The 14,611-nt window shown below is 41.9% G+C and overlaps 1 protein-coding gene across 6 annotated transcripts in view; it reads right to left on the bottom strand.

The window, feature by feature from the left end:
• The window catches only part of LOC122569740 (potassium voltage-gated channel protein Shaker), a 183,327-nt gene that overhangs the window by 150,530 nt on the left and 18,186 nt on the right, over positions 1-14,611 (bottom strand). The gene's annotated exons all lie outside the window — the stretch shown is intronic.

Genomic DNA, 14,611 nt, shown 5'->3' with positions numbered 1-14,611 from the left:
GTGTGTGGAAGTATGTGTGTGCGCGGCGTATCGAGAAACAGATGAATGTAACTGTTCCATTGGCAGTGTGGTATGGAAGATGGCGAGACAAAGAAAGAGCTGAGGCGCCTACAAATGTATATCGACGAAGATCCTGGAAATCGTTTCTTAAATAAATCTAAAACTATTTTAATATGAATTCTAAGTGTAACCTTAGTGTTCCTTTACTTTTATTTCGGCAATTAAGATCAACAATTTTCAACATTTTCAGAACTTCATACGCTTTGCCGAGCCGTATTTCGCGTTAGTTCAGGTTAGTCCGTGGTACACGTAGATTATTCCGGATGAACGAGGAATTATTTACGAAAGGTCGTTTGCAGGGAGTACGAGACGATCATGCAAGAATCGTGTTGCAAGCGTAACTATGCGAGCTGGCACGTCGCTGGAATTTCACAATGTATTCTTCTTCCACGTGCCTCAAAGCTGGTAAGACTTGTTAATGCTACACGCGAACAAGTACTTTAGAAAGAGAGGAAAACGAAGGGAAAAGAGGGAAACAGGGCGTGCTACGATCGTCGTGTTTCGTCATGTCTACGACCAGATAGCAAGCGTTTCCCATCCTTTCGATTATAACGTGTACAGTTTTATTTGGTCGCGTATTCTATAGTCGTCTGATCGGCCCTGCCTCTCTTCGAGAACTTTTTTCACAAAACATTCCATGTATTTGACATTGACGAATCAACCGAATGAGCGAACGACCGTCTGACTTATGCCGATCCATACTACTAGCGTACTACGTGGAACCGTGAGAACGCGTTCGCTAAAATCGCAACACACAATCGCGTTAAACAGCGGCAACGCGTTTATAAAAATGCAAACAGCGTTTAATCCGCGTCGAAAGACTAGCGCCGCTACACACTAATCACCGCCGGTAAACAAGCTCTTAAATATTTACAAAGTCTTGCTAGCTCGAACCTGGGTACGTTCGTTAGCCCGAGTGTGTAATCGCTGTAACCACCGTTGCTAACGTCGTTCGTTTTGCTCGCGCGAGAAAATATTTCGCTGCAAGATACTTGTTTGTTGGCAACTAAGTGTTTGCGGATTTTGCTAATACCACCTAATGACAAAATCCGCAATCACTTAGTTGCTAGTCCAATATTTTACTGCAAGATATTTGTTTATTGGCAACTAAGTGATTGCGGATTTTCTCAATACCACTTAATGACAACAACAACAACAACAAACAAGCTCTTAAATATTTACAAAGTCTTGCTAGCTCGAACCTTAGCTCGAATAAATAAATATCTTGCAGCGAAATATTGGATTGGCAACTGAATGATTGCGGATTTTGTCAATACCACTTAATGACAAAACCCGCAATCACTTAGTTGCCAAGCCAATATCTCGCACGGATGTGGCAAAAGGAAAATACAGAAGGAAGAAGATGTCGAGGTTAAAAATAATGGTCGTTGAAGAACTAATAAGACGAGTATGCGAAGAAATCGATGGACTGGCGGGAATTCGGAAGCGAGCGTAGCCAGATAACGAGTCCTTACGAGTTGATCCATAGAAAAATGGAAAGCTCCAAAGGCGGCGCGTTGAAACGACCGACAACGTGCTGCTACCGCCGCCTATGCAGTCTATTAAACATAGATAGGAGTACCGCATTGCCGTGAATCGGCGTGGGGAAGTGTTAGGGGTTTGCTGCGCCGTTCTCTCTCTCTGTCGGTTTCTCCCTCTACCTCTGGCGTTCTCGCACTCTCTGTGCCTCTACGCGTACTAAGCTACGAACACCGCTACACCAGATACTACAGAACCTGTACTGAACCTGTGCGAGCTATACGAGGGATGAACAACTGCGGCCCCAGGTCAGATGCGCAAGCTTCTCGCTGCTATATTTACTTTTACCTGTTCGCTTACCTGTGCGACATGGTCGGACGTTGGACGTCGCGTCGTGATGTTTTATTACGCAACGTGGTGGCGTTCGGTAATGTTTTTACGCGAAATTTCCCTGCACCGCGTCGTCTGCGGGCTTTATGGAAATTTTTGCTTTGTCACTTCTCAACACGCGAATTATTTGCCTACACGCTATTTCGTCATCTTAATCGCCGCTTAACTCGATGCGAAAGTTCAATGACGTTGCTTACGAGCCGATGAAACACTCGAGGAAATGATCGTTGTATGCTTCGATTGTATGATAATTCCGCGATCGTTATAACACACACCTGCACGCTCCTGTGAAACGGATAGAAACGCTGAAAGCCATTTTCCTGAAACACAGCAACCCTTTGTGTAAATTTCACGCGGACAAAGCAAGCTTTGAAACAACGAAAGGTGAGCGAATAATGTTCAACGAATTATCAAACACGTTTACGAAATATCAACGGATTAAAAAAAAGGTATTTGTAGGAGAGGCAGAGGAAGATTTAAAAGGGAAATGGAAATCGGCACATCTATGTATTTACCCATCTGGCAAACCTTTCGTGATCGAATCACCGATTTTCCAGCTCCGCTGTGATTTATAACTATCGTTCTTCGATGGCTTCTCCTTTCTCTTTTTAATTTATTCTCGTTAAATTAATCCGCCGCGCGACAGGTCGCGCTATTATTGTTTATCCGGTCGCTTACGTCCGTGCCATATTTCCACATTAATGTTTCATTACCCCGTCTATTTTTGTAGCATAGCAGCGGCCATGGTCGGCAAACTTTTCTCCTCTCGCGTTCTCCTTCTCGTTCCCGATGAAGAAAAAAAAAAAATACACGCCAGCAATAATTTGCGCTATCTCTTCTTCGTTTAACTCGCCAATCTTCCCAGCCATCCGTCCAATCGTTTCAAAGCGACCTAACGATTACCGAAAGTAGATTCATCGCTTTCCGTTAACGTTTCTTGATAGGCCAGACGCGTCGATACTCGATAACCAAACCCCTATTGACGTTCCATTGTGCGCTATAATAATCGCTTTTGACAATTACCCAACTAACAGGCTGATCTAGCTAAATCGATCGATTAAACTACCGGCGGAAACGTAGAAAGCTAGCTGAAATCGTGAAACATGTCGCTGGGAATAATCCACGGCCAGGTACCATAAATTCCCTCGGTGGAAATATTTCATAAAACGGTGAAAACTTCGTAATCGAAGCAACGAGAAGGAAACCGTCTACCCCGCGGGCCGCTGAAACTCGGAACACCGCTATTTTCCTCTGGTCGAGGAAAACTCGAGAATCGTTCGAAAATGTATTCGATCTCCTGGCGGGAAGTTTTCAAAAAATACCGAACTAATGATACAACACGTTGACTGCCACGCGTGTTTTCAATGAAATCTCCTTGAGGTCACGAGTGCCGCTGTACCAAGCGTACTCTGCTAGACTCGCACCGATATTTTAGATAACTTAAAATCTCTGCCCTAATACGTTACAATGTCGAAAAGAAAAATGGGAAACTTATTTCTTAGTGAGTGAAATAGCAGTGAAAAAGAAAGCTTTTACGAGGCTTACGATTCGGATAGTAGCGATGAGGAAGAAATCAGATTTCCTAGAAATAGAAATATAAGTAGAATTACATCGTCTGATTCTGATTCGGATATTGATAAGTGCAATCGTAATGATACTGAATGTAATGAGCATACTGTTGACGAGATTTGACAAGAATTGGTCATTGAGGAAGAAAGAGGAACTGGTGATACCGAGGAAAGTACAATTCAGTTTGTGAATGGAATGAATTTAATGGTCGGCAGAAGTCATTTTCTTTTCCTGAGACAGACGGCCTCATTAGGCAACTACCTGGCGATGTTAATCCATATGATGTGTTTGAGCTGTTCGTTGATGACGAAATAATGAGCTTACTTGTATCAGAAAATCGCAACAAGGAAGGATGTAAATATTAGAAGATTTAGAGAATTATTAGCTGCAAAATTATTAGGGTTGTCTGAAAATACAAAAAATCCCCAGCATAACAATATCGCAGTTGGGAAAAATGATTCCGGAAGAAGTATTAGACGCGCATGCAAACTATGTTATGCAGATGAAAGACGTCGAACGGACCGATCAAAGACATAGGAGAATTTAAAGGAAACAACAACTTATTGTCCAAATTGTCCCGACCAAACTCAGCTTTGTACAGAATGCTTCAAACTTTTACGTTCTAAATAATTTTCTTAATAAACCATTTTCGTATTACTTTTATAACAATTCAATAGTTTTATTATTTCCTGTGGAATACCTTCTTTCCAAATACCTACGACGATCCTTCGCAAGTAGTCAAATAAGCGTCATCCGAATATGGGTGACGATGTCCTATCAGAAACTTTGCTGTCGCCCGAATATGGGTGACGAGGCAGTCAACGTGATGACAGCTCGGTGAAGTTTGGTAAAGTTAACGGTGTGCCGAATGACGCTAGGCGGAGGGTAAACGGTGTCGATTCAGTGTCACGTAATTTTTGCTCGGTCGAGAGAGCGTGACGAAACGTTTGAGACGATAATAACGGGACGTCGGGACAACGGAAAACCGGTGCCGGGTTACAACCTCGCTCTTGCCCTCGTCCTCGTTTGTTATTCTTAACGTCGTTGCAACCGCAGTCGAATCTACGCGTACCACTCGCACCCTTCTCCGCACTCAAACCCTCCCATTTTCCACACTTTTGCATCGCGCGAAATGGCTGTCGCCGTTTCATCTCCCTGCCTCATATGCTCGCTTTTTTTCCGCCGAATAAAACTTCTATTCCACGACATAGCGTTTTCTGAAAGACATTTCACCGTCTGCCTGTCCTCTGCCGTCTCTTTAGTCCGAGATGGCCTTCAATTGCGCCGCGCGATCTTCGCTTCGCGCTGTTATTTCTCCGCGATTATACGCGGAATCTGCGTATCGCGAAACTACTGTATCTCGTTAACACGCCGCGAAATCTCTTGTTAAGATCGTCGCTCGTTCAGCGGCTGCCTTTTCACGCGCATTTCTTTGCTGTTTTATTATATTTCTTTGCTGTTTTGTTAATTATACGCTGTCGAATAGCCTTCTTTCTTGTATCTGTGGTGGACGGTGAGACGTGTTGTTGGTTAAAGTAATAAGGAGACGAGTTAATTCAATGAACTATATTTACAGATTTTTTAAAATGTAGAATACAAAGTTAATCGCAAGCGTTGCTCGCTTAATGATATTCGCCATGAGATTGCGCGATACTGATACTAATTGTTATACTGATTCGCTAGACTGATTCTTTATACTTATTCGCTCAACTGACTGACTGACTGACTGGCTGACTCGATACCGATATTCATTCCCACGACTGACTCACTAACTGCCTAACTGACTGACTAGATACTGATATTCATTCGCACGACTGACTGACTGACTGACTGACTGACTCGATGACTCGATACTGATATTGATTCGCGCGACTGGCTCTTGGAGAACATAGTCGTCTATTTGTACCAGTCGAGGGGAGGTACCGGAAGGTTTGAGCTTGTCGCCGGTTGTAGATTGCACGTAGCAGCGAAATTGCTTTGTCCAGAGTTTGTTTATTACATTACATGCGTCGTACAGTGTTAATTGTCTGTGGCAAAACAACTATGTGAGGCATCTTCGTATCGAAACGTCGTAAGACGCATATGCGGCTACAAATCTTTACTCGATACGAATTTGTTTGAACGCGTGCGAGCAGCTTACGAGGATATTAAACGTAGAATAGAGCTGAAAAAATGACCATAAAGCAAGATCGATCGCCGCGTTATTGAACTTTCTGCCAACGTGAGTTCGCATTTGACGCGTCGCGTCGCCCTGACACCAAATCGACCGGAGAAGCGACGTCGTTTCGGCCTTCGCAGACACAAATCCGACTTCGTCGTTCGTATCGCCCATCGAACTTACGCCACTTCTGGATAAAAGTATATGTATGTAGACGTACTTGTACATGTATCTGGCCACATACATGTGTACATAACGCGTATAACATGACGCGTATACATAAGGAAAGGGGTAGGGAGCCTGCATCAGCGATACGTCTAATATCTTTATTTCTACTATCGTAACGCGCACGGTTTACATGCTGATTTATTTAAATGAAAGAGTTTAGCATTTCCAAGGAAAAAAGAAATGCAGATCCGCGCGTGACAATCTGTATAAATAGAATAGGCGTTTCAGTGGTCACTTTAAAAATATACCGTGTAAACGTTGACATGGTTGTAAATCATAAAGCAATAGGATTGTACGTCCAGTGAGAAGGTAGTACGTTTATGCGAGCCAATTTTACCGCGAATAATTACACGTCCGGCGGCTAAAAAAGGTACAGGACGGCACGGAAATATGGATCTCGTTAGAGAGAAAGTGTTACGATTTAACACGGCTGGAAAGGCTAGATAAGCGAGCGTTTCGAGTAATGAAAAGCCACCTATTGACCGGACAGAAATGAAGGAGGAAGGCGTTGCACGGTGCGCCGCGGCCGGGGTGAACGAGTCCGCTGCAAGCGGACAAAGTAGCCGAAACAAGCTACGCCTCGTCCCACGTCTGCTCTTACGTGTTTCTGTGTGGCGCGAGCTTGTAACCAGGCGTCGCTTGCAACAGGTGCTTAGACAAAGGATAGTGTCTAACGGTGCGCTATCAACTTCCGAGAATTTCTTTCTTTCGCATCGGTGATGGACGTAACGAGGGATCGGGTACGGACGGAAGCTTCACCGTCGAGCTGCGCGACAGACTTTCCCTTCCGCGGGATTCTTCTCTTTGCATTGCGTTGAAGCGTAACTTCGAACGCGATCCCTGCAATCCGAGAACGTGGCCACTCCACGGAGAAACGCTGTGCGCGCAACGTAACGCGCGGGTATTCGTAAAACGTAATAGAAAAAAAGGGAAGAAAAGGACCGTGGCGCGAATCGATGTTCGACCCGCAAAAAGTGAAGCACTCGTGGAACAATAGCGTGGACGGCGTGAAAGGGTCTGGCGTGAAATATATAGCCACGTTGGCTGTAAAGCCGGCACGCGTGTTCACAATTAAACGTTAAGTGGGACGCTCGATTGATGTCCGATTAATAATAGCACGAAACGAACGAGAGTTGTGTGGCCAACTATTAATCGCTCTATTATTGCGATCAATACGTCACGTCGTACTTGCGATGTATCCTGAGTCCGATAAACACGAGGATGCGCTTATCGGCCGGGGACACATCCTCCGGGCTCGCGGATCCTCCAGGCCGACCTTCGATTCTCGCGTTTTACAAGATTCGTTCCGAATTGTTTATTTCGAAAGAAACGAATCCTGCAAATTTACGATCGCTTCTGACACACACGCGTTATTCCGCCAAAATCGTTGCCATTCGCTGAAACGCTGGCTACAAAGCCGCTCGACGAACCGCGGAAAATCAAAGAGGAGGAACGTGAGATTGGGCGTTGAAACGTCACGGTCGCTTCTATCGACACCAAACCTTTCATTTGCAATTATTCTGTCTTCTTTCTTATATCGCGCGTTAGAGGAAACATCGTACGATGAGGAAAATCGAAATCTGTTCGCAGATTCGAGCAAGCTGTTCGGGTGAATCTGAGTACGCGAACGGCTCACCGACGGTGGAGCTGTTTGTCTGGAATTGGCAATTGCAGTCGAATTCGTGAATTCTGAATTCGCTAAACCTTCGTTCCTGGTAGCTCTCATTTTTTCTTCCCGCTCCGTGCACCTTCCACACGCGATTATATAGTTTGTCCGAAAAGTTTCTTTCGTTCTATAAGGAAATAATAGGCGCACAATGTTTTGTATCAGTTTATTGAATTATGCACGAACATAATAATAAAAATAGAACGAAATGGATCATACCTAATTCAATAAAATAATATAAAACAGAACCCTTATGAAGCGAAAGAAACTTTTCGGACAACCTAATATAAAACTGCGACGCGCTGGCAAATCTAACGTGGCTAATTCCATTAGCCTGATATTACCGAACCTGATATTTACCTGCAACGGTAATTAGGAGCGCAGAATTCTGCAAAGGTTCGCGAGAATTGTTTTGCCACGATCTACTGCTAAGCAGAATTCCTAGAACGTCAGACGAAACGAATTAGTCGCGTTTGAATGTGGCGGCGTCGTTTTTAATCGCTGGCCAGATTCGGATATTTTCCTTGCGTCTCGTAAATCATCTCGTAAATCATCGATCAAGCAAAACCAGGAATGAAAAAACGGAACGTAGAACTTATCGAGCTCGCGTTACGAGCTTTCCATCGGACAGATCCTGACCAATCGTTTTATCGTGCAAATCCGCAACCGGCCAACTCGTGTTTCCACGACGGACGAATGGCGCGTGTCAGCACGTTGATAAATGCATCGGCGAACAGCTTGAACGCGTCGCTGAAAAATCGAAGGAAACTGGGATGACCGAGCAAGTAGCAAGTCGAGAGCGAAATAATTTGCTCGCCTTTGCCATCTCTTCGCAATGCAATCGCAATTTTCAATTCGTTTCAACAGCCTCTCCGTGAATTTCTCGCCTCTGTACCGATCGTATAATTATCACGATAGAATTAGAAATCTTCTACGTTTCCAAGATATCCTCCATTCATATTCGAAGGAAAAAATAGCGCGCGATATCGACCAAGCAGCGAGCAACATTTGAACTGTAACGATGACGTCGTTTCTGAATCAGTAACGATCGCCAGATGTCGAACAATTCGAGATTCAAAATCAAGACTGTTCTCGAAATTCGTCTCTGAAAACGTATTATACAGGACAAGTGTACGATGGAACAATTATTCTAACGATCCCGCGTGAGAACTGCAAGAAAATTTGTTTGAAACATAAAAATGAAACGTACTGGCTAACAGAGGACGAACGGTTGCGACTTAAGGGGGTGTCCTGAATTAGAATGTTCTAAAATAGCGTCTTTTTGTGATTTTTTTTTTAGAAGCGAAAGAAAGAAATGAAGTTATTGAATTTTGAGGCATGGTTTTATAAATATTTAATGAATATAAACAAATTTTTAATAACAGAGAAGAGAAGGGCAATACAAGACGGGGAGGAACGACAAGAAGGAAGCACAGCAAGGAGGCAAAAGCGCAAAAGTTGCAATAGTTTTTAGTCGTTAGTTTTTAGTTTTTAGAGATAGAATAATTAAGGGAGTGCAATATAATAGAGTGGATAAGAGGGGAGGTAGATATGTAAGAAGCGAAATAGGTAAAAGAGATGTAAAATTAAAAGTTCATCCAAAGCCGAAAGGCGCGGACTAAGCAATGATAAAATAAAATAAAAAAAATTTTTAAAGTAAAAAGAAAGATATTATAACAGATTTCTAAGCCTATTTCATGGACTGCAGTTTTCAATCGGCGTGAAAGATCCACCTCGTAATTCTTGACTGAAACGAAAAACCAAAAAGGCATTAAATTATTATATATTTTTCTTCTCGATGAACTAAAAAAATTCGTCAAAATTAAAGTTTATTTTTTTCTTTTTAAAAAACACATTTTTTCTTTAAACTCGCCAAAATTTTTAATTTCACACTTTATTTTCTGCCTTTTTTTTTAGTTCATCGAGAAGAAAAATATATAATAATTTAATCCTTTTTTGGTTTATCGTTTCAGTCAAGAATTACGAGATGGATCTTTCACGCTGATTGAAAACTGTAGCCCATGAATTAGGCTTACAAATCTGTTATAATATTCTCTTTTATTTAAAAAAAAATTTTTTTATATTCGTTAGATATATATAAAACCATACCTCAAAATTCAATAACTTCGTTTCTTTCTTTCCCTTCTAAAAAGAAAATCACAAAAAGACGCTGTTTTAGAACATTCTAATTCAGGAGATCCCCTTGAACGTCCCAAGACGTCTGACCAAAACTGGGACAAACTACTGTCTAAACAGACGGACTGCGCATTATGTCTCCGCTAATAAATCTGACTAACTAGACACGCTACATATATATATATACGATGCAAGAATGACGACAGTTGCTGCAGATGTAGCATATTAATACAGAACAGGAGCGAAATCGTTCCTTCGTCTACGTAGAAAAGCGTTGACAACTTGCTCGCCAAACTAAACTGTACTCGTAAGCGCATCGTCGTACAAACAATTAATTTAGCGTAATCGTCGCTTACGAATGTACCAAATATGCCGATCAACGCTGGAATTTATTAATCCCACCATGAGGGATCGTTCGAGCGAATGGAACGAGTAGCGTGTAGTGTCGAACAGGAAAAAAAAAGAATGTTGTAAAACCAAGTATGGTACAGTGTGCGGCGAAAAACGACCCTAGAAGTAGATGAAAGAGGCTGGGCGACAACGAGAGCGTATACGATGGGGTGAGTGTTGTGAAGGATGAACGGTAGCTACATGATGAGAGGGTGTTTAAAGCGAGAGCCAAAGAAGAGAGGTTTGAAAGAGTATTAAGGAGCAGAACGTGTTAAGAGAGAAAAATTGTCACACGTATGTCTAACTGTTTAAAGAGAGAACTTAGTGAAATATCTTTCTGTGGCTGTGTATTCTGAAAATGTATACCTTACGCGAGAGTGAAATTTCTCTATCTAATATTCTGCTCTATCGTGCAATACTCGTAATGATAATCGCGCGGTAGTATATTTCCAATAATTAAATCATCTTCCTTATCAGTGTTACTGCCAACTAGCCTAATTGATCGCTGCAATTATTAACGACAACGAAGTTATAATTACCTTCAATCGTTTTAGAGTATTACCACGCGCTATCTAACGACAAATATTTATTCAATGACGAAACGATCATGCAGAAAATATTGCAAATATTTTTTAAGCGCATGCTATCGAAGCGCGTGTAACTCTGCCTCGAAACTATCAACCGATTATGAACCGTGCGCGTTCGATATCAATTTTCCCAGCGAAGCTGAAATGTAATTAGCTCGTCAGGATGATTTACGAAACCGCGCACGATGCAGAAGCACGAGCACACTTTCCATCGGTATTTCCGTTTCTCCCATCGAGATTAATTCGCCGCGGCCCAGCCGTCAACGTTATTAGAATAAAAATCAACGAAACGGAAGGGAATTACGTAAAATCTTGGCGCTGCAGTTTGCAAAAGAAAATCCATAAACCGAGCGAAGTATCCAAAAATGTATATCTTTCTTTTTTACTTGAAATTAATAAAGACGAACACGCGGAGGCTAATGAGGGTTTTCAAAATTTAATAAAAGGGACGTGCTCGTAATTGAAAGGCAACAGCTTCCAAAATTGAGTGGATATTTCAATATTTTCAAACTTTTCACCGCGAGAAATTTAATCACGAGATAAGTTTAATCTAAGTTTAGTCTTCATGAAAGCGTGGACGAATATGCATACGCTTTCGCATTTTTCCACACAAGTAAAAGTGGCTGCTTCGCAAAAGTTAATTGAGGGTAAACTACGGGAGGAAGAACACTCGGGGAATTTGAGCTCGTAGGCGCGGTCATGTACATTGTGAAAATGAAAAACCCTTCGCCGGCATTTTCTTCTCGCAGTTGAAACATATTTTCCTTCTAACTCGTCCCGTCCCTAATTTTCCCGGCAAATTTCCCTCTTTCCGGCTCCTGCATTTCTCCGGAAGATACGCGAAGACGTAAGTTGCGTATGGCAACAATTTTCACCCCTCGCGTTATTTTCCCTTCTCGCCGTTGAATTTTACACCTTCCTGGGCGTTCTCGGCGACGACGCAGCGAGTACCGAAGCACGTGCTACCAAAGCTGCCCCCGCGTCGTTTAGCCGGCAGAGTCACGCGATTGAAATACAACTGTGCAAATTTTCGCTATTTTCTAATATCGACCAGCCAGCACATTTCTTTCCATTTCTTTGCGGCATGTTCGCGGAAAAATACAGCGTGGCAGGCCCCATAAATCACGCCGACTTTCGGCACCAGACGACTATTCATAGTTGATCCGAGCGTGTGTAGGACCGTGCCTTTGTTGGCTCTGTAGCTCGCGTGATCTATAAATACGTTGCATATAGGCACGAAACGTCGCGTCGCGTCGAAAAAACTTTCGCATTTCCACGCCGGCCGTGTTTTACGTCGGCCCATCTAATGGCTTTTTCCTCGCAAGAGCATCGTACGCGATTCGATATGCTCGAAGGGAAACAAATTCATTGGTTAGCCTTGCTACAGGCTATTTCTTGGAACGCGGCCGGTGTCGCTTAACTACCTTCCAGCTTTCATCAGACCTCAATTGGATACTTTTTACGATATTTTTCCATTACGTATTCGTTGCTTATGAATGAATACGCCGGTCATTGAAGATACATATATGACGGCACTCGACCACTGAACTTTCCAACGGCTTCGCGACACAAAGCGCTATACCTTCAAAGCGTAAGGCCGACATGCCTAATGGTATCATCGATATTCCTACGGTTCTTTCGCCGAATATTCGGAATGCATACACGGCAACTGTCGCGGACATCTAATAAACGCGTGCGTAGTGGGGATATTGAGGGACAAACAATAAAGAAAAGAATCCGTTTGGTTTCGAACAAAAGATTCATTCTGCCCTGAGCTGCGAAGTGCGAAAGGTTTAACGTCATAGCGAAGCAAACACAATTCAAGATACGTGATTATTAACTCTTTGCACTCGAGGAATTTTTCGGTAGGGCGTAGCAGCTACTCCGGATGATTTAGCGTATACGTGACGCGTGTCTTACAGCTAGCGTAAAATGATTTTATATAGAAATTAATCTACAAAAAAAAAGTTATATTCTAATAATTTATCTATATTTACGTGTTTGGAAATATGATTTTATTAATTTCTGTATTTTTTTATGATAATTTATAAAGCATTCACTAAGATACATTCTTCAATATAACTGATCTCATTTTTCAACAGTTCAAAATCAAGTTCATCTTCATTTCAGCTAATTTCACTTCCGAAAACCATTTTTTAAGGGATTCTAAACTATAATACTTTTGCCATGATCGTCGAATCCAAACTAACTTTGCAGATGTTGTCAGAACCACAGTTTCGGAGGCATATGGGATTAAATATTTTATCTCCAATTTAAAGTCTAACACTTTACGCCTCCTAACAAAGAACATAAAGAGCTAAGGAACCAATTTACCAACCAATATTGCACTCTTATCGATTGCAGATGTCGAAATCTAATATAAACAGGGACTCTCGCTTCTCGCTCGCCACTGGAGTTGCAGCATGGTGAGTGCGAGTCACCTTTCGAGTGCAAAGGGTTAACACTAGAACTACCACACCAGTCAAATTGACTGGCTTTACAATTTTATTTTAAAATTTCTACCTCATGTTATATTTTGTTCCGCAATGGTGTAATGGCTTTCGCAACGATAACTAAAAGAATAATATAATGAATTTTATTTTGTTTTTCACGTATTCAAACTGAAAATAATTTTGTATCGAGGCTACTTATACCAATACCAGTCAAAATGACTGGTACTTGTCAAAGTGTAAGAAGGTTCTGCAATCTGTTTATCGAACCACAATTAACCACTTTCCTCGTTTTGTACTTGCCATACGTTTTTCAAATTTTTATCATTCGATATGCTGATATCAATTATCAAAGAAATTCCGGATCGATCATTGGATCGCTAGATGCTAACACTAAAAATACCACACCACTCAAAATGACTGATTCTACAATTTTACAAATGCGTCAACCCTCGTTTCGGGATGATGGTCCCAGCTGGATTAAAAATACCAAAAATGTACTACGTAACATGGAATTGCTTCTGTAAGAAAGTAATAAATCAATAAATATAAAAATATTCTATTATTACGTATTTTTTAAAAATCAGTCATTTTCACTGGTTTTGGTAGAAATAGCTTCGTGTTAACTATCGGTAGTTCTAATGTTAACTCTTAATTGTTAATCGTTGATCGTTAATTGTTGTTGATAGTTAATCTTTAATCGTTAATTGTTGATCGTAAATTGTTGATTGTTAGTAGTTTAATAAACTTTTTTTGTTGAACATCAAGAGTATTTCTTGTGGGCACCTTTACCAACCACCTCACATACAACCGACTGTTTCTTCGACCAGTCGCGGAGAGACGCGATCGCGAGGAAGCGCGTCAACGGGAGTCGTAAATTCCCGTTACGATTAGACAATCGACGCGACGAACTGATCGACTCCCTATTTCGATTAGGATAATAGAGGTAGTTTAATGAGTAGAATGCTTGATTAACAGTTCGATGATATTATAAATTTCCAACAACTTTGTAGAGAAGATAGTTACGCTGGTGCGTAGATAGCAAAGTAGGTGACTGGTCTAAAGGTGGAAACCTGGTAAAGAGATGTTGACTGTTCTAAAGATGACGAACCAGTGAAGTCCGGTGACGATGCTGTCGCGAAGGAAAACTATTGTTCGGTGGTGATCGCCCCACCACTGGTCGCTTGCGCGGGGAATCTCGGGAAGCATGGAAAACCCACGTTTCCGCAATTTTTACCTGATGGAGCAATAATCATAAGGAAGCTCTTGACTCGAAGATTTTTTATGCCAGTTGACGGTCTTAACGGTAAATCAAGAAGCCTCGTTTTATGACAGTTTCTTAGGATTATTGCGAACCGCTTAATTCTATGTGCACAGCTGACGGCCGCCTCGAACGTAAAGAGTCAGCGAACGTAACATCGACCTTGAGATAAAATATTCGATTCGATTAAGAGGAATATGATGTAACGCATGATTTCTATAACGAAGCTAGCGGCTT

Source organism: Bombus pyrosoma, linkage group LG7, assembly GCF_014825855.1.
Source record: "Bombus pyrosoma isolate SC7728 linkage group LG7, ASM1482585v1, whole genome shotgun sequence".
NCBI classification, from domain to species: domain Eukaryota; kingdom Metazoa; phylum Arthropoda; class Insecta; order Hymenoptera; family Apidae; genus Bombus; species Bombus pyrosoma.
The sequence above is the reverse complement of the archived record's forward strand: the minus strand, read 5'-3'. Positions and strand labels throughout refer to the sequence as shown.